The sequence below is a fragment of the Balaenoptera physalus genome, assembly GCF_965194825.1.
Source record: "Balaenoptera physalus genome assembly, chromosome: 12".
NCBI classification, from domain to species: Eukaryota; Metazoa; Chordata; class Mammalia; order Artiodactyla; family Balaenopteridae; genus Balaenoptera; species Balaenoptera physalus.
Genome location: NC_138897.1, coordinates 62,381,931 through 62,405,234, shown reverse-complemented (window position 1 = coordinate 62,405,234; position 23,304 = coordinate 62,381,931). Strand labels below are relative to the sequence as shown.

The 23,304-nt window shown below is 38.7% G+C and overlaps 1 protein-coding gene across 6 annotated transcripts in view; it reads left to right on the top strand.

Annotated features, from left to right (window-relative positions):
• The window catches only part of DLGAP1 (DLG associated protein 1), an 850,590-nt gene that overhangs the window by 321,411 nt on the left and 505,875 nt on the right, over positions 1 to 23,304 (top strand). The window lies entirely within an intron of this gene.

Below are 23,304 nucleotides of genomic sequence, written 5' to 3'. Positions count from 1 at the left end.
ATATAGCTGATTCACTTTGTGATACAGCAGAAACTAACACACCATTGTAAAGCAATTATACTCCAATAAAGATGTGAAAAAAGAAAAAAAAAAAGAACTTTGGGGACCTCAAATAACCATAATTTGGAGATTGCCTGTACACAATATTTTTTACACATGATATATTCTCCTAATTACAGTTTATTAAACTTAGTTCTACAGTCAGTTTTCCTTCCCTGGATACACACTGGGGGAATTAGATGGCTTGAGAATAACCACCATAGCCCAATATATATGCTTTCTTTTTCTGGACACAAGAGAAATCCTCTAAATATGTCATGTGAATATATATTTATATTTATATACATATAAACACACACACATATATGTTTGTGTGTGTATAGATTATGTGTATATGTGTATGTAATAGAGAGATTTTATAACATATATTTTCTATATTTAACATTCCAAGAGTTAAATGATCTCCCCAACAACAAGCTAGGAAAGGAAAAAAGAATTAAAGGCTGAGGATTTAAGAAGAAAAATAATTTTTGGAATGGTCTGAGTTAGGATTAATGGTAATTAGATTTGTTAGCATTGGACTGGGATCGGCTCTGAACTTGATGTAGGCTGTGGTCCTAGAGCAAAGATGCCAGGAGTGAACCTAGGGAGGAGAGGAATGGTTTCAGGAGTAGTGGCTCAGGAGATCCCTGCTGGCTAGTACCTAGAGATTTTTTCATTATGTGGAAAGGGCCTTCTTCACGGATCAGGAACAGAAAAAAAATATCAGTGTCGGTAGCCAGGTAGGGAAGCAGGGGTCTAAAGTCAGTTGGCATTTGAACCACACCCAAACATCACAGTAACCATGAACTGTTTTAACACCAGTAACTCTGTGACAGGCAGAATTCTGAGAATGACCCCCAGTAGACCTCTGTCTTGTATAATCTCCTCCTCTTTGAGTTGGGGTGGAACCTATGAAGATGAGGAGGTATCATCATCCTAATGGAGCAAAAGGGAGATGATTTCAGCTGGCCCTGTCTGATCACATGGACCCTTTCAGGGCATCATGGGTGTGCTCTGAGCCCCAAGTAGTAGGGGTAACTCTAAACCCCACAGCTATTCTCCCTAAAGTCCACCCAGTGTCATTGTGGATGCTGCAGGAAGATCTCTAGCTCTTAGTCATCAGGCGGGCCTGGGGTTAGCACATCCTTTTCTACAACATAATCATTGATGCTGAGCCCAGGTCATGAAACCGGACTCCTCAGATAGGAACTCAGCGGTTCAGGAAGCAACTCAATCCTGTCGGACAGCACCAAACATTGCAGAACTCTTCACAGGTCTCCCTCTAACTTATAGCTGTTGTACTCTTTGTACAACACAAACAGTTTTGCTCAAATAAGGCTATGTGCAAAAGTCTAGTTGTTCTTTCACTTGACAGCCCTTCATTTATTTAAAGGAGGGGTAGTTTTCTCCTGAGTTTTCCCTGGGCTCTTTCTCTTTCCTGTGGAAGTATTCCAGGCCACAGTGTTGCTGAAAGCTGAACACAAAGCCTAGGTGTGTCTGACCAGCACCCAGCCATGTCCTTCCTCAGTCTCAGCACCTTTCTTTAATAAAAGCTGCCTAAGATGGCTTTAAAATCTTTTGCTGCTGCATCATATAAATAGGAGCTTATTTCCATGTACCAGAAAGTGATCCCCAACCTCGTTCTGCATATAGACACACAGTAAATGTCATTAGTTAATAAATAACGTTTTAAAATAAAACAAATACAAGATGCTGTTGGATTCTCTTTGATTTGTGTAATACAGTTTTTCAATTCTTTGCTTCTAAAGAAACAAGAAACAAGACTGACTTTTAATCAGACCAGATGCTTTCAAAGGAAAATCTAGAAAGAAAATCACACACATATATATATACACACACACACACGCATACAACACATGGAAACATAACAAAATGTAAAGGAAATGGAATCTAGTAGCCAAATTATGTTAATTTGACTCTCATTTTAGTTGAAAAGCAAGAGAGGTCAGACATTGCTATCTAAATTCATTACTCACAGAGAAATTCCTTTTTTTAACAGCTTTATTGAGAAATAACTCACATACCATACAATTCACGCATTTAAAATGTATTCCTCAGTAGTTTTTAGTATATCCATTCACAGTGTTATGTAACCATCACCATAATCTAATGTTAGATTTCCCCCCCCCGACCCCGAAAGAAACCCCTAAATCCCTTTATCCATCATGGTGACGTAGAAGGCATTGTCATCCATTGGGAGTCATGGAGAGCAAGTAATCTGGAAAAGGGGAGGAAAAAAGAGAGTAAGAGATGGGTAAAGGAATGTCTATATTCTCTGAAGATCGCCCTGGACTCCTGGGCTTCTACTAGAAGGCAGACATCTTCACAACAGTTTTGCCTGGGAAATTGAGCTTGTGGAAGATTCGCTGTGTGATTCCATTTAACCCTCATGGAAGTATCAGGGCTTGGATAAAGGCTGCATTGTGAATTACATTCCTCCCCACTAGGCTTGCCCTTTCCTTTCCAAAGGGGTTCAGGCTGAAGTAGAATCTGAGCGTAGTGTGTGTTTTGCTTCAGCAAAGAGGCAATTGTCATCAAGTGGTGCTGTTTTCACTAGGAAACTGAGAAACAAATATTTGTACTGGGTTGCTTTTCATAATGCCTATGTGATTTCCTTTCATTTTCTGCCTTTTTAAGTTCCAGGGGCCAGTGTGTTAAAGAAAATCTAGTGCATTTTATTTTTAAATGATCGGAATGTGAATAGAATGTTCATTAAAGGCCAACAGCTGTAACCAAATGCAAGAGTCTTTTCCTTCCTGCGAGTTATAAACTCTGAATTGATCTAAGAATGGACTCAAAATGTGAATGATGGCAGAAATGGCTGTTTATCCTGTTTTACCTCATCTCAGCCCGAGGTTGGGTGTATCTGGAACTTTTTACATCAGAAACACCAACTGCTAAATTAGATATTGTTCTGATATGAAAAGCCTTGGTAAGCAGCCTTGTTCAAAAGTGCTATTTTTCTATATACTATTTTTCTAAAGCCACCAAGGGGAAACAGAGTTGTTGGTTTTGTGTTTTTTGCCCGTTGAGATAAGCGTTATATTACTGGGTGTCTGGAGTTCTGTTCCTTTGTTCCCTCTGCCGGCTGAAGAGAAGTATTACTGGCGCTCGAGGGTTTGATTTTTGCAAGCCTGGGAGCACATTTTCTCCTCTGCCACAATTAAAAGAGCTAAAAAAAAAAAAAAAAAAAAAAATGCGACGGTCCATATTAAAATTTCCAAAAGCAAATGAAATTTCTCCCACTTTCTCCTCTTCTTGGTCTCTTCCGTCACCCTCAGATCGTGAAAAAGTGGTACACACAGGGCTTGGGGACCTGACAGCTGAAAAGACAGCCTTGTGTCAGGCAGTGAGACAGTCATGTGTGTGTGGTTGTAAAAAGAAGTGAATTCCAGAGGAGGAAGTCTTGTGTGTGGGGAGCCCTCAGGAAGGATCTAGGATTCTGTGTGACCGATAGTTATGTCAGTTATTTTACAATATTGTAGGTATCTTGGCACTGAATATGCCTGTGCTCTGAGTTCAGGACATGAGAAATCTGTCTCTTTTCCCAGCCATGTATTATCTCTAAACTAGAGATAGTTAGTAAACAACTGCTTCTGCTTTAAAAAAATTGGGTTCTTATTTAAGTTAAGCAGTTTTATGTTTAATTACTGCTTTTAAATACTCCTTTCCCTTGATACTTGAATATTGGGGTTAAAGAAGCAATGAACATTTTTCAAAATCGATTGCACTGAAATTATTTTAAATAGCAGTGCATTTCTATCATCTCCCTGTTTCTGTGGGTTAACCCCAAAGTTCAAAGCTGAATCAAAATTGCTAGTCGAATTCCTTCACAAACTCAGTGATAAGTGTATACTATGACTCCAGGTGACGTTTACTAAGATAATTTAAAACTTGAGATTTAGACCAGATTTGCAGCTTAATTTCAAATGGTCTTTCTACTTCTGAAATCAGACTTCTTTTATTTCCTATTATATATTCTTGGCAGGAATGAGGGAATGTGGTCAAAGGTACAAACTTTCAGTTAAATGCTGAATGAGGTCTGGGGATGTGATGTACAGCATGGTGACTACAGGTAACAACAGTGTATTGTGTATTTGAAAGTTGCTGAGAGAGTACATCTGTAAAGTTCTCACCAAAACAATGAAAAGTAACTGTGAAAAGGGATGTGTTAACTAACCTTATTGTCCTTATCGTGGGAATCATTTTGCAATATATACATACATGAAATCATCACATAGTACACCTTAAACTTATACAATATTATATGTCCATTATATCTCAAAGCTGGAATAGGAAAAAACCCGCTACTAAATAACCCATAGGTCAAAGAAAATGTCACAGTGGAAATTTTAGAATATTTTGAATGGGATGAAAATGAAAGCAATACACATCAAAAGTTGGGAAGCATTTAAAGCAGTATTTACAGGAAAATTTATAGCACTCAATGCTTTTAGTAAGTGAAGGATTAAGTTATAGGTTAACTTAGTTAACTAAGTTAATTAGTAAGAATGTCACTTTTATTTAGCACTTTAGAGAGCAGCTTTATTCATACTTGTTTGGTCTTTGCTCTGAGGAGACCAAGACTGAGAAAGCTGTGAAATGATTAAATTCAAACCGGATGTAGTGAATGGCAGACAGCCTACACTTCAAAACGCAGTGCTCTCTGGAATGCCTTCTCAGCCCTCTTTTTCTACAGTTTGATCCAGCGGCTTCCCCAGGTTCTTCTCCCCCACCACCCACGTGGTATCACACACTACCCTTGCACTGGTTCCCAGGTCTAAACTTTCCCATTGCTTAGCTAGTCCCCACCAAGGAGAAGCAGAGCTGAGCATTCTGCAATCTCCACCTGATGCCAAAAATCTTGGCTCCCTGTGCACCAATGCCAAACAGAAATACGGAGACAGAGATTTGGAGGGAAAGAGAGATGGCTTTATTCCTTTGCCAGGCAGAGGGGAAAACACAGCAGGTTAGTGCCTCAAGAACTGTGCCCCCCTCCCTGGGGAATTGAGAGACGTTATATAGCCCTGGTCTATGGTAGGTCATAAGGCTCAAAGTAATGAAGGTCTTGCATTCTTCTTCCTGCCTTATTTCAAAACGGTTACAGGCAGCCCCGCTAATCGGGTCCGTTTGTCTCCAGGTTATTGGCCTGCGACCTTCTTTCTGAAATGCAAATGCTACAAGGGAGTGCAGGATGTAATTCACATAGTGTTAAGGAGTGATAGGTTAGCTTCCTGAAGTACAAATCTAGGTACAGACACTACAGATTAGTAACAGTTAAAATAAAACTAGGCGTGATTAACTCTTTCAGGCCATTTTATGTTTCTTCTCTAGCCTGTTCACTGTTGCCTTGTTTTCTTTGTTTATCAGAAAAGTCTCATTTCTGTTTTTGCTGCACACCTTTCAAATAAGTGACGACCTTCTCTTCGCATTTCTGCCCAGCTTAAGTTTCACATTATTCAATCAAACCAAGGTGATGGCAAAGTCAATAATCACTTTGAAAAGAAGTTCCCACAGTGAGCAAAATAGAGATAATTGGGAATTCAAAAGAGAAGGAAAATAAAAAGACCTTTGAAACATGGAAAGAAGAAGGTGTCAGGTCAGAGAAATGTGCAGAACTTAACTTCTGATCGTTTGACTGGAGCAGGTAATTATATTCTGAGTTATCTAAGGAAATCCCTCTGTGTTTAAAGTGGAAAAACACATTTTGTTTTCATTTGGGGCAGGAACTGAGATCAGACAAGGTGAGCTGCCAGTACAAAGCCCTGTGATTTAAAAGCTGCATCAAAGGAGCACAACCTTGTAAAGCTGGTAAAACGAAAACTGACAGAAAGTTTTGCTCTCAAGCTACCGCCATATGTTATTAAATTGAGGTATAAAAATACAACTTGACAACTCTAGATCTAGACTAAGTATTAACTGACAGTCTTGTCCTAAATGTGAAAGAAGTTTTCTCCTGTTAAAGAGAGGATAGGAGGGAGACGCAAGAGGGAGGAGATATGGGGATATAGGTATAGGTATAGCTGATTCATTTTGTTATACAGCAGAAACTAACACGCCATTGTAAAGCAATTGTATTCCAATAAAGATGTTAAAATAAAAATAAGGAGAGGATAAAGGTTTCCTAAGTAGCAAAGTTCTTTTTAAGCTGGTCTTGCTGAATTAAACAGAGGAAGCAGATTCTTCAATGAAAATAAAGCCTCTAATTAACATGTAAGTGAATCAGATGCTGATGCATATAATCACTGCTTGGGGGAAATAAACCCCAAGACTCTCCACATTTTTTTTTCTGCCTTGGTGAGTTGTCTGTGCAGTAAATAATTAGTTTCTTGATTTAAAGAGGTTGACATTTGGATAGATTCTGCAACGAGTATTTTCGCTCTCCTTTTTCTTTTACCCATTTAATTCTACCATTCACTTGCACCAAGACAGCCTGGTCTGCCTCAGTAATTTTCTTCTGGTATATATAGAACAATATAGAATGATCTGTTCTAAATTTATGTCCTGTAAGTACAGAAAACCCTCCTGGTTCATAGACTTATAATGTGCAGTTTTGAGTATGCAACGTGTTCTCCGTTAACCATCCTGAATGTAATTGATAGCTGCTCCTTGCCTTCAGAGTCAATTATAAAAACAACTTTTAAAAAGAAAGAGAACAAATCTAATTTTTAACAATAGATTGTTAAACAGGTTCTCGTAAAGAATCCTTTTTCCCCATAAGGGAACTCCTTAGAATAAATTAAATGAAAAAAGAAAACCACAGGATTCAAATAGAAACCATAAATTCTGTGATTCCAGGTAGATAGATGATAGATCAAGCCCTTAGTTGATCGATCAATAGACAGACATCAGTAAAAATAAAAATGTGTACCTAGACACATATCAATTCCTAAGAAAAAATGATATGTAACAAAATATTTTCTCCACTTAGCTAATTATGGGTGATTCTTTTTCTTCTTCATATTTTCCACAAGAAACATGCCTTACTTTTATTATCAAAAAAAGGTACATTGTTTTTACAGAAAGAGAAAGATGAGCTCCTAGTAGGAATGCTCTGTCCCTATTGTAACCAGAAGATGTTAAAAGCCAGTATTACGAAGCAAAATAAAATTAGAACTAAGTCACTTGGCCAGAAACTTAAACAGCGGAATTTATCAGGAGATCAAATCTTTATTAGTGATAAATCCTTACCAACACTTAGGTGGACTATTCCAGGCATTTTTGCCCTGAGCAGCTTCCTGCTCTGCCCCTCATTTATAGTGGGGATCATATGTACATTTATTCCTTCTTAGTAGAACTTTATCAGAATTTCTAGCTTCGAGTCTGAAATGTTTGGGGGTTCCCAGGCTGAAGCAGGCCATGGAAATGAAGTGAGCTACATAATTTGCAGGGCCGAGTGCAAAATGAAAATATAGAGCCCTGTGTTCAAAAGTTATTAAGCATTTCAAGGCAGCTACAGCAGAGCATTAGACCAAGCAGGGGGCACTTCCAAGCATGGGGTCCTGTGCAACCGTGCAAGTTGCCCATGCAGTGAAGCCAGCCCCAAAGAGAGTACACGCTCGGGAGGGAAGGTCTCAGTTGGAATCTTGTTCTGACACCAGCTATACCTGTCAGAGCCTCATTTCCCCCTTCTGCAAAAACGGAGGCCCTCTAAAGGGGTCTTTAGAGGGTAAAAGATCCGGTGCAGTGCCTGGTGTCAAACAAAGCCAGAGGCTGCAGTGGTAAGGACAGATTTTACTCAGTAGTACACTATTGTAATAGGGACAAGAATCCAGTGTGAACCAAACTCTAACTCACTTTGTACCAAGGTGACTGGTCATTTTAAAGGGAGGATGAGGTGGTAGGGAGTGGGGGGCAAGCTGGGGCTTTGTAGAGTCAGGCAAGTGAAAATTTACAAAAAGTACAAAGGGAAGGGTTGGTCCACGCCACACCATCTGGTTTGCTAGCTGGCGCTTATCGAAATTAGGCTCCTCCCCTCCTGCAGAGGCAAACAACCATCTAGAAAATTCCTGTTCATTTCCTTAATTTATCTTTTACTTTGGATAGCTCCCGTTATCAAAAATAAGGTATTTCATGACGAGCAACAGTGTGGCGCAGTGAAATAGGATTTAAAATTAAATCCTTGTTCCACAGAGGAAAGCACTACACAGTGTCTAATTTGGGGCATAAAGAAGAACTTCGAATCAATTGTTCCCTCACTTCACATTCTTGGTAAATAGGAGTGTGACTCTTTGAAAAAATGTCATAAAGCCTTTTTAATAGAACAAACTCGAACTTGAAATTTTCTTTAAACGTGGAAATTACCCAGCAAAAGGAGAAGAAATGGCTCCTAGGCAGCTTATAATACCAATTTTATTGTTGACTTATTTCTGAACATTCTTAACTGAGAAGAATTTGATGAACAAACACTTTAGTATCCTGAATTAAAAACCATGACAGAAATTTATTTTCAGAGGTACATCTGCTGGTTAATGGGTGGTTTGGGCCACTGTTTTCTCCAAGAGTGTGTAAGTTTCACTACAGGGAAATTGTTTAAATTACAGATTCCTGGCTTCACTCTGGATTTACTGAATCAGAGACTTTGGCATTGGGTCTCTGAAATCTTATTGTTAACAGGCTAGTGATTCTTATGCACATTGAAGTTGGACAGACACACTCAATTAACCTCACATTCATGTGGAAATAGATGAGCATTTTGTAAGGTCTCCAATGTGTAAAGATCAGAAGCACAGCTTTCTTTTTACTTGTTTTCTCTCCCCTGGTCAGGAGATCTACCTCTGTTCCTATGACTCTACTGTATACGCAAGATATTTTTTTCACCTGAACCAAGTACTAAATCCTGGATCTGGAATAAAAATGAAAACGGAAAGTGGCCCCTTGGCTCACATCCATGGGAAGAATTCCAAAAAACCCCCTCCCACCAGCTCTTTCCTAGTTCCCTTCTCTCCACAAACTGATGGAGGATGGTTGGTGAGCATATGCCTCGTGGGGCTCAGAGCTCAACCCTGCCCCATCCACCTTCCTTTGCCTTGAATTTACATGGGAAATTGATGTTTCTAACTGGCCCTTGTCCGTATATGGGGTCTTCCAGCAATAATGATGGTCTCTGAATCATCAGACCACACTCTCATCACCTAAGCTTTATGAACAGGAGAACATGTCTGTAAAACAGTCAAAGTTTATGAATCTGATCTGTGGCCAGAAAGTAGAGAACTGCTAACTGGTCCACATGGGGACTAAATCACAGGGCATAAATCTGGACGTGGCAAACTGTGTTACCTAAGAATTCTCAGGTTTTAAGGAAACACAAATCTATTTGTGTTCATCCATATCTTCACCTTCCTTGCTCAAACCCTCCATTTTTCCACCCAGGAAACATTATTGAGTTTCAAGGTTAGGTGAAGTGACTTCAAAGTAAATGAGACAGACTATTGGTGTTTTGTAATATTGTGGCACTCATGCTACCATGTACGTTTATATAACCTCCTTGTGCACCAGTTTTTTGTTTCTTTTTTTTTTTTAAAGTAGGCTACAACACTACTTCTTTTTTTTTTCCTTCAGTTTTTCACTTTATTTATTTATTTATTTTTTTTGGCTGTGTTGGGTCTTCGTTTCTGTGCGAGGGCTTTCTCTAGCTGCGGCAAGTGGGGGCCACTCTTCATCGCGGTGCGCGGGCCTCTCACCATCGCGGCCTCTCTTGTTGCGGAGCACAGGCTCCAGACGCGCAGGCTCAGTAGCTGTGGCTCACGGGCCCAGTGGCTCCGCGGCGTGTGGGATCTTCTCAGACCAGGGCTCGAACCCGTGTCCCCTGCATTGGCAGGCAGATTCTCAACCACTACGCCACCAGGGAAGCCCCGCACCAGTTTTTTCATCTGCAAACTGGAGATTTTGAGGCTTTAATCAGATCCAGTGTCTGAAGCATCTACTGCTTCACTCCATATTTATACTTTCAGCTGCACTGGAGATTGTCAACCCTGGTTTCACTGGAGTTGTCATGGGGAGTTATGTCCCTCCCTGGAGATCCTGAGTGCCCTTTATGGCCACTTGTCTTAAACTGGGCCAGCTATTCATTGAACCCACTTATTTAAAAAGCTTTGAACTAGGGGCCAATAGATGTGGATTCCAGATCTAGTTCTACTAACTGCCCAAACTAGGATAAGTTTATTCACCTCTCTGTGCATCAGCGACGTTTTTTTGGATCACAGTATTGGATGGACATATTATTTACGAGGTTCTTTTTACTTCTAATACTCTAGTTAGACACACTGTTTAATTATATGGTATCTCAGGGGTTGAAGGCGTTCAGCAAGCTTCTCTCACTTAAATTTTCATAAAAATGGGTGAAGGGAGGGAGAATCTTTTAAATATAAGTGGGTGGAACTTTGAAAATGTGTCCTGCAGAGTTTTATGAGTCACATCAGCTGATCTAATGCTGGCCCTGCTTCCCTCAGTTTTCGATTGTAGGTGCTTTAATCTTCTAATATTTCAGTGTCAATTTATTAGTTACACGGAATAGCCTCTCTAGAAGCATATATGTGAGGATATTAGATTCCATTGTAACTCTGTCAAGTCTCTTAAGCCTTAAATAACTTACTTCCCTGAGGAAAGATGTGGTTTACCTTAAACTTTGAAAACTAAAAAGGCACCTAGGGAAGTATCTGGTTTTTTCAATGAATAGGAAAACTCCTAACATTGAAAACTTCGTGACATTTTTCACAGCAGTCAGACCATTGCCCTCAGTGTCTAGTCCATATTCTATCATGAGTGTTGGCATCTGCCGGTTTACATGGCCTGTTTAAATTCCTATTAGGTGGACTTGTCACTTCTGTGGTTCAGAGCTCTTGAGTACCACATGCTTACTTTTACAGAATGCCTAAATGCAGAAATGACCTAATAGATAGTTTAAATTTACATAGTGCCTTGGCACCTTTAAACTTCTAAATAGTTTACTTTTCCTAGCATCATCTTTAAGATTTAGGAAGGTAAACACCAATGGGAATGTTGATTTCAAACATGGCTCTTCTCTACTTAGAGTTGAATGCCTATAAAATTAATGTCATTTAAAAAAAATCATTGGATATTTAACCTATTTACTTAATCCATTTCCTTAACATTTTTGCATTAACTAAACGCATTTAGAAGATAAAATAATCAAAGGACAAAATCGGATTCTTTAACCATGACCCTTTGGATAGCATAGCATGAAGGTGATCCACTCATAAATTAATTGAACCAGAATCTATTGGAGACCTATTCTGAGCAGAATCAATTCCTGCCCTTGTGGCCTCCTTCAGTCTGTAAAGGAAACAAACATCCAGCAAACAGGCACTTATTATAGAATAACAAATAGCGGTAAACTCGATGAAGAAAGAAAGAAAATAGGGTGTGTGAGAGACAACAAATGGGAAGACAGCTTAATGGAAGTGCAGAGGGCAAAGTATTTCTATCAAGGAAAAAGCATTAGTGATGATGCCACCATATACAACATGCAAACCTTCATTTTCCAAAACTTAGCTCTTTCGCATTAGGGTGTCTTGTTTTGTTTTTCTCTCCTTCATTGGGTTAATTCCTCATTTTAAGTCAAGCCCACGCATGAAAATACAGTTTCAACACTTACAAGGTATGGATGAGGTAGATGAGGCTCTTATCAGACCTTTATTAACTTTCAGTTCTAGAAAGTTTATGCCAGATCCAGTCAGATGTACCAACTGTAGTGAGCTCTCTCCATGACACATAATTTCTAAAAAGTAAGATATATGGTGTCATGCTAACAAGACAAGAAAGACAGCATATGTGGGGGAAACTGAGCTGAGAACTAAAAACATGAAGCTCAGCTCCAGGCACGCTGGAGAGGACAGAGCCGTCAGAAAACAAGAGTCTCAGGAATGTACTAGCATTGGGGGTGGTGATGGGGAAGGAACAGGAGGAGAAGGAAGGAGAAGAAAGAGATGACATAAGGTGAGATATTGAGAGTTAACTCTGGAAGGAACCCCAGAGCTCTAGTGGGTCTGATCTTGGGGGGTGTGGGCATGGGGTGCAGCAACTTGAATCAGGATCTTATTTCCCTGACCAGGAATTGAACCCAAGCTGTGGCAGTGAGGGCACTGAATCCTAACCCCTAGACTATGAGGGCCAGCAGGCTTGAAACAGGACCTCGGTCCTTGTCCTCTTTGAAGAAAGAATTCAGCAAAGAGATGGAGGTAGTGAAACGGGGAAAGTGTTTATTAGAAGCAAAGTGTGTGTGGAAGAACGCACGGGCAGGCTTGGACTGAGCTGCATGCTTTTGGAATGGCTTAAATTGCTTATATGGGGGCAGTTCTCCAGGTTCCCTCTGGCCAATCATCTTGCTTGTTGCCCATATCTGGTCTGACTCAGAGCCCTTCCTGATGTGCATGCACACCTTTTAGCCACGATGGATTCCAGTACGAGGGTTTCTGGGAGGTTGGCAGGACGTATTATGGGCTGGCGACCCCTTCCTTCCCTGATCCCTGAGGATCTTTTCTGTGCATGTGTGGTCTGGGAGGTCTCCTTGACCCCAAGAAAAATGTGGCCTCCTTATCTTTTACTGCAGCAGAGCTCTGCTCCTGCCATTGTCTTTCTCTTGAAGTACCAGCAGGAGACAAGTACCAGCTGCTCAGCCTGGGGCCCTGCTATCTCCTGTCTCAGGTCCAGATCTGACAATAAGCTCCATTCTTAGATTACAGACAATAGATTCTGATCTTTTTCTGATCTTTACATTCTTTTCTGGATAATCAGCGTGTCTCTTGTAAAGCACTGCAAATTCAGGTTGCATTTAAATACAACTGAACAAGTTGTTTGTGATGGTGAGAAGTAGTGCTTGGCTTATTGCTGTTGGAAAGAAATGTCAACATTGAATCTGTTATTGTCTTACTTAATGCTGTTATTAATACTTATGTTCTAGATCATTGAATAGCATTCTGTGCTTGCCGTCATTTCCCAGACCAGTCATGCCAGACAAAACAAGCTGTCTCTGATTTTGTTCAATGAGATTGTTGTCACTCACCATTTACTGTCTATATTTTGGGAATAGTGTACCTGCGACTGAAATAATCAAAGGAATTGGGAGCCCAGTCCCATTTTTCCGATCTCATTGTAGCCATAAAAAAGTATGGGTGCCTTCAAATGGAGTGGAGTTGCTAAAATTTTTTCTAGTGATTTGAGATTCAGGTCATTTTCTGTTCCACTTGGAGTGGAACAGAAAATGGAGTGTAGTTGCTAAAATTTTTTCTAGTGATTTGAGGTTCAGGTCATTTTCTGTTCCACTTGGTTGAATGGTTTTTAGTTTGTTATATGTGTTAAAGGAAGGAAAAGGAAGTATTTTCATTTCTTTCCTAGTTATTTCTTTTCACACAGTAAAGAAAGGTTGACCCAGTCATAGCTCAGAAGTCTAGAATTAGCAATCATATTAAAACATTTGAAGATTTCTTGCTATTAGTTTCTTGCTATTAGGTTTTCAGAAAACTGTTTGTTGTATTTGATCAGTTAGGAGTTTATGATATTGATTAAGCTTGGTGAACGTAGATTAGCTATGATTTGATACTTTAAATAAAATGTTAAAAACGAAAACCAAAAAGCTCCTTGGGCCCTAGGCAAGAAGACATTGGCATGATAATATAAGTGGCTGAACTATTTTTAAATCATACATTAACATCTTTTTTTTTTTTTTGGCAATTGATTGGCCTTCCAAAATTAAGGCTAATGTTAAAATGAGTTTCTGGAGGTCATGCTGAAATTATAGAAAATTGACAATGGTGCGACTTTAGAATATATTTATTTCTGTGAAGCAGATTCTCCCTCCCTTCAGCCATTTTTATGAAAGTTTAAGTGAGAGAAGCTTGCTGAACCCCTTCAACCCCTGAGATACCATATAATTAAACAGTGTGTCTAACTAGAGTATTAGAAGTAGAAAGAACCTCGTAAATAATATGTCCATCCAATAACGTGATCCAAAAAAAAGTCACTGATGCACAGAGAGGTGAATAAACTTATCCTAGTTTGGACAGTTAGTAGAACTAGATCTGGAATCCACATCTATTGGCCTCTAGTTCAAAGCTCTTTGACATGAAGCATTCTCATATCTTCTGCATGCATATCTCTTTTTTTAAATTGAGGTACAGTTGATGTACAATATTATGTAAGTTTCAGGTGTACAACATAGTGATTCACAATTTTAAAAGGTTATACTTCATTTATAGTTACTATAAAATATTGGCTATATTCCCTGTGTTGTACAGTATATTCTTGTAGCTTACTTGTTTTATACATAGTAGTTTGTACCTCTTAATCTCTTACCCCTTTCTTGCCCCTTCCCCCTTTCCCTCTCCCCACTGGTAACCACTAGTTCATTGTCTATATCTGTGAATCTCTTTCTTTTTTGTCATATTCACTAGTTTGTTGTAATTTTTAGATTCCACATATAAATGTTATCATACAGTATTTGGCTTTCTCTTTCTGACTTATTTCACTTATTAGCATAATGCCCTCCAAGTCCATTCATATTGTTGCAAATGGGGAGATTTCATTCCTTTTTATGGCTGAGTAGTATTCCATTGTGTGTGTGTGTATATGTGTGTGTGTCTGTGTACACACACACACCATAGCTTCTTTATCCATTCATCTGTTGATGGACACTTAGGTTGCTTCCATATCTTGGCTACTGTAAATAATGTTGCTGTGAACATTGGGGTGCATGTTACTTTTTTAATTAGCATTTTTGTTTTCTTCAGATACATGGATAAGTGGAATTTCTGGGTCATATGGTAGTTCTGTTTTTATTTTTTCTGAAAAACCTCCATACTGTTTTCCACAGTGGCTACACCACTTACATTCCCACCAACAGTGTACAAGGGTTCCCTTTTCTCCGCATCCTTGCCAACATTGTTATTTTTGATCTTTTTGATGATAGCCATTCTGACAGGTGTGAGATGATATCTCATCATGGTTTTGATTTGCATTTCCCTGATGATCAGTGTGATGTTGAGCAGCTTTTCATGTACCTGTTGGCCATTTGAATATCTTCTTTGGAAAATTTTCTATTCAGGTCTTCTGCCCATATTTTAATTGGGTTGTTTTTGTGTTTTTACTGTTGAGTTGTTTGAGCTGTTTATATACATTGGCTATTAACCACTTATCGGTCATATCATTTACAAATATTTTCTCCCATTTAGTAGGTTGTCTTTTCATTTTATCAATGGTTTCCTTTGTTGTGCAAAAGCTTTTAAGTTTGATTAGGTCCCATTTGTTTATTTTTGCTTTTGCTTCCTTTGCATATCTCTTGATGAGTAAGTATTTCAAGTTTTATAAAGTATTGGTTGTGGGGAAAAGATGAATTTCATTTATTTTCTTCAAAATAATCTATTCCTATAAATAAGGATATCAGCTCATTAAGTAAGTTAGAAAGAACTTATTTGTTCTTCAATGCCTTCACCATCACCTTATACCTTTTGGTTGAAAACATTGACTTTGTTGCATTCTTTTTGTTTCCATTTTATCTCCAGAAAGTCTTATTAGGTTAGTAGTTTGTGGTGTTTAAATTATCAGAGTTTAAGTTGTGAACTAAGAAAATCTTTGCTATAAATAATCTGACTTTCATTGACTCATCTACTAAGGAGCTCCAAAACAGAAAGATTGTTAGTATCTAAATGTTGTTTCCTCCCAGTGTCAACAGAGTTGGGTTTTTTTTTTTTTCTATTTCTTATTGAGCAGCTGATGTTGAAAGAAAATCACTCATAGGAAGTTTCTAGAACTTCTGTCTACTTAGTTTGTTAAGTGTGTAAAGAACCGCTTTGCTTATTTAGTTTGTTTCCGGCTAACATGAAAATAAGGTCACTTTGAGTTAGGCATTAAAACACTTGTGTCAGAATTTTTAGATTTGCTTCTTTCTTTTTTTTTCCACCTTCATTATCCTCAGATAGCACTGCCTGAAGGTGACTTTCCTGATTTGAAAGTGTGAAGTTGGAGGATTAAAATGAATTCATCTTCTTTCTGGAAGAACGTGCTATGTTAGTGACGACAGAACATTTTAATATCTTCGTTCTCTCCTTACCAAAGTGTGAACTCTTAATTCCATTTGCCTCTTAGATAAACAGCTGTGTCTTCTAGGGTTTGTGTAGATTTTTACCTTCGAATCTACTTTGCATCAGAAACTGGCATTTGCCAAACCCTGCTTTTATTTGTGTAATTTGGTTATGGGTTAAGAGCTGGGTTACTTAGACATCTATAAGTAAGAGCATAAATATAAAAAATGGTGAATAGTAATGCGAGATTATGTCATCCAGTTTGCCCAGTCTTCCCTCTTTCTACAGTTCATAGTCTCCCTGTTCCCCATCCCATCTTAACCTCCGTGGTCCATTATCGTGCACCGTTTTTACAGAAGAGCAAACTGAGCTTCAGGGAAGTTAAGAAACCTCCCTGCCATCACACTGTTTGTCCTGGGGGAGCCAGATTCTGAATCCAAGCAGACTCACTCCAGAACCCAAGTTCTGACTCGAGCGTTTCTAACTCTGACTGTATGCAACTTACTTAAACTCCCCTGCCTTCGTCTCTTCTCATGTCAACTCACGATGTAATAATAATACTCGCCTCATGGGGTTGAGAGGGTTAACTGAGTTAATTAACACTGACATGTAACTCATAGCAGTATAAATAACTATAAAGATAATAGTGATGAAAATGATGATGATGATGATGACGATGAAGATGAAGAACGTTGATTTCTAATAGGATTGATACACTGACTATTTAGGGCAGATCACATCTAAGAGAAGTCAATCTCAATCTATGAAAAAAAGTTTCACCTTCCCAATGGTGTCAGATTTCAACTAAAAATGCAGGAGGGGCTTCTTGCTTTGTGCCTCTAAACTATCTGGGCTCAAAAGAATTGTTCTAAAGAAAAAGTCTACAGAAAAACATAGATTTGGAGTCTTTGCTCCACGACGCTGAACGTCTACACAGAACCTATGTTACCTGTTTAATATTCATCACCCGTTGTACTGGGGCGTGTAACACAGCCAGGCACAGCAGATGCTCTCCGTTCTTAGAAGGCAGCTGGAGGAACTACGAGATAATTGAAATTGAGACACACATATGTGAGCACATTCTTTATCCTCTGTGTAAAGAAATACTTTTCAATGGCAGAGAAAGATACCACCTTAAGTCAGACGAAAACTCTTCTCTCGTACTACAGCTGTAGGGGCTGCAGTATACTTAAGGAACAATGGGAATTTTGAATTACAGAGTTGACATTCTCTCTGTAACATGAATGGATATTTGAACAGAGTTCAGAAATCATAATGACAGCCTGCAGGCAAGAAGGCTCTCATTGTCTCTTGCCCTTCTCCTTCAAGATGGCTCAGACAAGCAAGCCCATCTTTTGGACATATTACAATGTCACAGGAGAACTTTTTTGTAGTCGGGGATTTCAAAATAGTGTAATTGTTATACATTATGAAATAGGAATCACTAAAATAATGGGACTATTATTAGAGGTACTTCTGCCTTAGAATGATAACCACATCGTTTTCCTGAAAGAACGCTGGCGTGTATTTCTTGAGAGATATGGGAATGAACGTTGTGCCGGGTGGTCTGAGAGTTGATTAGCTGTATTTCACATCATTAAATTATAAAGCATTTTAAATAGCAAATGGACAACTGACCAGGAGAAGTGTAAACAATTATAAGATTTATCAGTTTATCATTTTGATGTGTATATTATCTCCTTATGAGAAAGTGTTAATATTTAAATCATCCCAAGGAAAGATTCACATAGGGACCAAGGATTTCTCAATAATTTTGCTTTTTCAAGAAATATTTTAATCAGGTTTAGGAATATATATACAGATGTATATTCAAATATAAAATATGCATACACACGTGTATATATTATATTTACCCTTTAGGTTTTAGATAAGTATTTCCCCTTTTCTAAAAATCCTAATAAGTCAAATATTGATGTTCACAGTTACAGAATTATGTTATAATAGTACAATTTTGAAATACCTAAAATAGACCAAAATTATCATGTAGTCCGTCTCCCACGTTAGCTTGCGTTATCTCTGATAAAAAATACATTCTTTACAAACTATCAGGGGCTCCTAAAGAAGTATATCTTGGTTAAATAGAGATGTGAATAAAGATTACGACCTTATAGTAACACCAGTATTTTATGTAGGGCTCGTTTCTGATGATTTTTGTGGTCACTAAAGTCTGAGAAACAGTACTTCAATCCTCAACTTAAAAAAAAAATTTAAATCACTTAATAAGTAGATTTCTGAGGGGGCATGTAGTAAAGTCTCCCAACATGATTTTTGATCCCTTATGCCTATTATTTTTGCTTCAGATATTTAAGAAGCTATGTTGTTCTATATGTTTATGATTATTTTATCTTCTTTGTGGATTAAATAAACCTTGTTATCTATATGGAAATATCTCTTTCAGTCAGCAGGAAGGAAGGAAGGAAGGAAAGAAGTCACATTTAATTCTCATATAAATCATATAGTGTAAATATCATTCATCCCAAAAGGACAATAAAACTCAGAAAGTCTTAAGTAACTTGCTTAAGGCCATGCAGCTAAAATGCTAAACTAAGCCTATCTGATTATAGAACGCGTGTTTTTGCCACTAAACAGCACTTCCTCCACATTCTGCTCTGCTGGTAACAAGACAGACAACAAATGTGCAAGTCACTTAATTTCTCACGTCCCTCTTTCTCACCTGTACCTGTAGAAGTTGGTTTGGATGATTTCTGAAGTCCTTCCCAGCTCTCAGGTTTTAGACATTTGACACGTATTGTTGCTGTTTTACCAACACACAGCAGATGGCAGTACAGATCAAAGACCAGCTCTTCCACTTCCCTCTATTCAGGCTCTTTGATTCTCTAAATAATGATTCCTCTTCATTTCCATCATTAGTTATTACACAGTCACTACAAAATAAAAACATTCTTAGGCTACAATGTATATTGTAAAGTATATTTTATCATATATGTTTAAAAAATACATATTTGTGCATCATGTTTATCAGTACCTGCAAATAACCTAAACATCTAAATCAGTCCGCGTTATTGTTGATATTTCAAATATCTGGAAATCAGAAGATTTAAGTTACAGCTTCAAAATGTAAACATATATAAAAATACATAACATTTCTCACTGTGTATTATACATACAGTATAGATATACATGCAAAAACATACATAACATTAATATACCTAATTTAAAATTTATACCAAAACACAAAAGTATATAATTCACTCATTCAGTTAATATGTACTGAACACCTATTAAGTGAAACATAATTACAAGCCTAGAGATCTGGTAGTAAACAGACAACTAATCCTGCCCTCCTGGAGTCTATATTACATTGATTACATTTAATCATTTACAACAATTAAATGAAAAGAGAGTAAATATATACAGTATGTCAGATAGTGATAAATGCAAAATAGGAAAAATCAGAAGAGAAATATGTTTATGTGGGGATGGAGGGTGCGCTTATATCTTATTTATGTATATATTAGCATATGCATTATTTATATTATATATTAACATATCATAGCTTTATTATAAAAGCTGATTGGAAAGTGTAACATATGACAGATACTATCCTGTAATCCAGAAAAGTGGGGATATATGTATACCTATAACTGATTCACTTTGCTGTACAGTAGAAAATAGCACAACATTGTAAAGTAACTACACTCAAATTTTAAAAAAAGGATAGAAAGATACTATCCTTTTGGGACTTCCCTGGTGGTCTAGTGGTTAAGACTCCATGCTTGCAATGAAGGGGCCTCGAGTTCGATCCCTGATTGGGGAACTAAGATCCCTCATGCCATGGCACAGCCAAAAATTTTTTTTAAATAAATAAAATAAAAGCTAAAGCGATGCTCATTAAAAAAGAAAAAAAAAGATATTATCCTTTTAATCCAAATGAGAATCGGTTAGTGAGAAAACCAAGGTAGAACCTAAGGACTAGATTGTGGTATAGAAAATCTCTGTAGAATATCAATCCTATAGAATATCAGATCAAGGGCACCAGGGCTTTGGAATGCTGATGCTAGATCTTAAAAGACTGCATAGTTGTTAGATCCATAAGGGTGTTTCAGGTGGGTGAAATTAAATGAGAAATGGTTTGTACTTGAAATTAAATACAGAATCCTCTCTCTTCTGCGTCTTATATATTCAGATAAATAAAGGCGACTTTCCTCTTACGCAGGATTGCCTTAGCCAAGTTTATGTGCATCGTGACAACACAGGAACTCAGATTGCAGTCCCAGATGACAGTGCTTTGGTTTCAATGATGAATTAACATCCCTTAACCTCTAAAGTTTGCTTATGAGTGCACCAGTTGTTAACTTCCTTTGTACTCTCCAAGTAAGACCAGTGCTAATATTGGAATCGACAAGCTCTGAGCACCAAGTGTGGTGGCCTTAAAAACACACCATTCACGTTGTTACTGAGTCCAAGCTTGTACTGGTCACCATATGACAGGTCAATAAATGGAGAGACAAGTTGTTGGGACAAGGAATAGCAACTTTATTTGGAAAGCCAGCAGACCGAGAAGATGGTGGACTAGCGTCCCAAAGAACCATCTTCCCCGAGTTAGAATTCAGGCTTCTTTTGTACTCAAAGGGGAGGAGGTGTGGTTGGTTGTTTCAGACTTCTTGGTATCAGAATCCTTTGTTCTTGCAGCTGTCCACGTAGGTCAGGTCATGATGTTCCTGTAAACGTCCAACAAGACAAATGTTGTTCTCTGTTCTGCAACTTTTAATCTCTATATGAATGGAAAAGTGTTGTACCTTTAAAGGTCAGAGCCTTAAGAATGGGCTGTTCTGTATATTTCCGGCTATAGGCAACATTCTTGTAGCAAAAGCAATAGAATACAAAGGTTAAAGGAAAAGTAACAGATCCAGTATGAAGTCAGATTTGTTCTTCCCTTTTACAGCCTCTCTTACTGTAGGTGCGTCATTGTCTGAGGGCCCAGCTCTCTACGTTGTCTCTCCCACCACAGCTGTGCCAAGTCCTATTTCCCCTGTGCTGCTTTCAGCCAGTGACTAAGCACATCAGGACCATGAAGACAGGCCCAACCAGTGAACAGGGGAGGACCCTCCTGCGAGTGGCTTTGGCTTGTGGACCTCCCATCAGCCTGCCCAAACCCTTCTTAGAAATGCGTTGCACTCTAAGACTCCTCCTCCCTTTCCTCTGTCCTTCCTCAGTCATCAGGCCTACTTTGAGGTCCACACACCCTCCCCACCTTCTTTAGCTCCCTCTTCCATAAATCTCTTGCACAGTTAATCTCATCTTTGGCCTCTGCTTCATAGCAGACCCAGATCAACATACCACGTGTCTATGTATCTATCTTTAATGTGAAGACCACCCTCTGTTTTCCCATCTTCCCTGTATTTACACACCTTCTATCAGAGCACGGTCCGCCTCTGTGAGAGTCATCATCTTGATACCGAACAGGGTTCTTGACCTTCTCCAATCAATAGAAATTGATAAGAGGCCAGTCAAGAAATTCAGGCAAAGCTTTACTGGGGCTCCTGCAGCCACAGGAGGGAGGGAAAACAAGTAACAGGTTCCCTTGTTCGCTCGCCGAGTTGGGGCGAGCTGGTTCCTTATATGGAGTGAGTGTAGGGATGTGTCCAGGGGTCAGATCGGAGGGGTGGCTTAGGTCGTCTGCCCACCCCTTTGGTGGTGTTGAGTTCAGGGGGCATGTGCAATACCCTGTTTTTGCTCCCGGCTCTTCAGAAGTGGCAATTGGGGGTTTTGTTTTGTTTTGTTTTGTTTTGTTTTGGTCTTTTTGTATCATGTTGTCCAGAATTTGCCCCAGCTGCACATGCGCTCAGTTATTTTTAGTCCCTTATAGTTTCTTTGCATTTTGTTGCTCGGGAGGACGTTTGTCCAGGTGCAAGCACTGCAGAAAAGGGTCCCAGGTCCCAGCCTGTCTCAATCTCTGACTGACATTTAGAGAATCAGCCCTGGTAACACGGGGTGAAGGTGATGCATCCGTCTGTACGCTCCACCTCTCTTCTTTATGACAATGTAATTCTAAGCGAATCAGGGCATTCTGATGTTTTTCTTAAAACTTTGAGATGGCCCATTTCACTGGACTCTCTGATGGCGTGAGGGACACTGGGGTGGCCCACACATTCTGGTTGTGTCTCATCATTCTGCTGTAACATTAGTACTGGTTATCAGATATCACTAACTCTTCTTCTGAGCACATGGTAGAGTCACACGTGTCCTCTTTAAAGTTAGATGTGACTATAGGACTTGCTTTGGCCAAAATTATGTACAGAGATGCCATGTCACTGCTGAGAAGAAACTTCAGGAGCCAGTGTACAGCCCCCAGTCTCTTCCCACTGCCCTGGTGAACTCGGAAACCTGTGTCCAGATGAAACCTTTGTGAGCCTGTGCCCTCAGTGACTGCAGTAACCAGAGCCCCCCTGGCAACTCCTCTGGTCATATCATGTGAGCAAGAAATAAGCTTGCGTTCTGTTGTCACTGGGACGTTTAGAATTATTTGCTGTCAGAACATATGCTGACACATACCACTTCCCACTAAAAACTCCTTGAGAACAGAAAATATCCTATCAACTTTCTGTTCCCAAACCCCATAATATAATGTTGCAGGATAAATACTAATTGAAAGAGTGTTTAAATCATAAAATGTGATCTCAATTTGATTCAAGGTTTTGGTGCCTGCTTCCTAAATATAAAAAGAGAATTTTCTTTTAACCACTCTAAGAGAATGCATTTCCAAAGATGGTGCTCAGATAATGAACATACTGTTCATTTTCTTTGAGTCAGATGTTATTAAAGAAGGGATATTATGAAGGATGTGATATTGTGGCTGAAACTTGAGCTAAATTTTAAATGTTACCAAATCTGAACAATCTCAACTCAGGTTATCATCATCTAGCGTCATCATTTTGGGTGTGTTTGGGTCTTCTTACACTTTTAGTGTAATAGTTGAGAAAACAGAAAGAGTAAAGTTACAGGGAGTTTTCACTTCATTAAATTTATGCTAATGTTTGAACCAGTGTTTGCTTCTCTTCCTAAAGGAATGATGTATCTCTTTTGTTTCTCTATGTATACTATTGTATAGTTATGACTTATACTTGTTGATTTTCTATAGTTATTTTCATGAAGCTGTTCTATGAACTAATCTAATCCACACAGAATAGGGATTCTTTTCAGTGTGGAAGAACTATGCGCT